We start from the raw sequence: 1142 nt of genomic DNA, 5'->3' as shown, positions 1-1142 counted from the left end.
TTTGAGTGTGTATGAAGGCAAAGCTTAGTGTGAGAAATGATTAGTGTGAAGAGGCTTTAGTGATAAGGATTTTCGACCTTAGATTTTTTTATAAAAAAGATCATGACACTAAATCGTGAGACGAACAGAGATAGCCGTCAAAAAATGGCGCGATTTCAATCAGTAGGTCACGATTCTGGCTGCGACTGTGGAGGGGACTTCGTTGATTTCTCTCTTCTTTGTCTCCTCTTAACTCCTATTCTTTTCTCTGTCTTTGTTTACTGTTAGCATAATAGAATGACTCAAACTGCTGATCCAAACCTTGACACAGCTTTAAAAACAGCAGAAGTGATTGCAGTTGCAATTTCTGAATAGCATATTCTTCCATCACCATCTATGTCTGCCTCTTTTATCATTTTTGTGAGCTCCTTAGCTGTGAGTGCATGTCCAAGCCGTGCCATTGAATGAGCCAGCTCCGCTGCAATAATAAAGTCATTGCCATCGGTGTCAAACGCACAAAAAATGCTCTTCTGTGTATGGTGATGGCTGTTCCTTGCTCAAATTAGAGGCACGAAGATCAACAAACTCTTGAGACTTGATCAAACCGTTGTTAGGTATCTGCTCTCTGTGTCATTGCTCTCCACCATCACTGTCCGTCCAGTGGATTATCTGAAGAAACCATATGATCTCTGTGCCTCAGGATTATTATACCCTGCGATTGAATATCGATGAGACCTGGTGTGTATCTCTTTAGCATTTGAGGGGGCATTTCTAGTAAAATAACTGGGCTATTGTACTCCATCCCTGTGCTCCAACCCATTTTGTCAGGAAGTCCCTTGCCATGGCTAGTGCACCTCTTGATCAAGAGCAGCTAGCTGAATTGAAGGAAATTTTTTTTTTTCAAGTTTGATCAAGATGCATATGGGATTATCACGGAACTAGAGCTCTCTCTTGAGGTCACTAGGCCTAAAGCCAAACAAAAGAAACCACACCACTAGCTACCTAGCTCAACCATGGCTCTGATACCATGTTGAGAATCATGGACCTAGAACTAGATGAGCTACGGTGGACGGAAATCAAACATACTATACATGATTAGAATGAGAAATTGTAACTCAAGTGAATTAGGTTCCAAGATAGATTAGCTTGGACTCATAAACATA

The 1142-nt window shown here is 41.2% G+C and overlaps 1 pseudogene; it reads right to left on the bottom strand.

Moving 5' to 3' along the window:
- Window positions 1–281: 281 nt before the first annotated feature.
- Window positions 282–613, bottom strand: LOC148034297 (putative calcium-binding protein CML11; annotated as a pseudogene).
- Between the last annotated feature and the right edge of the window lie 529 nt (window positions 614–1142).

This window comes from Lygodium microphyllum, chromosome 6 (assembly GCF_053477565.2).
Source record: "Lygodium microphyllum isolate KBCC chromosome 6, Lygodium_microphyllum_v1.1.10, whole genome shotgun sequence".
NCBI lineage: Eukaryota > Viridiplantae > Streptophyta > Polypodiopsida > Schizaeales > Lygodiaceae > Lygodium > Lygodium microphyllum.
The sequence above is the reverse complement of the archived record's forward strand: the minus strand, read 5'-3'. Positions and strand labels throughout refer to the sequence as shown.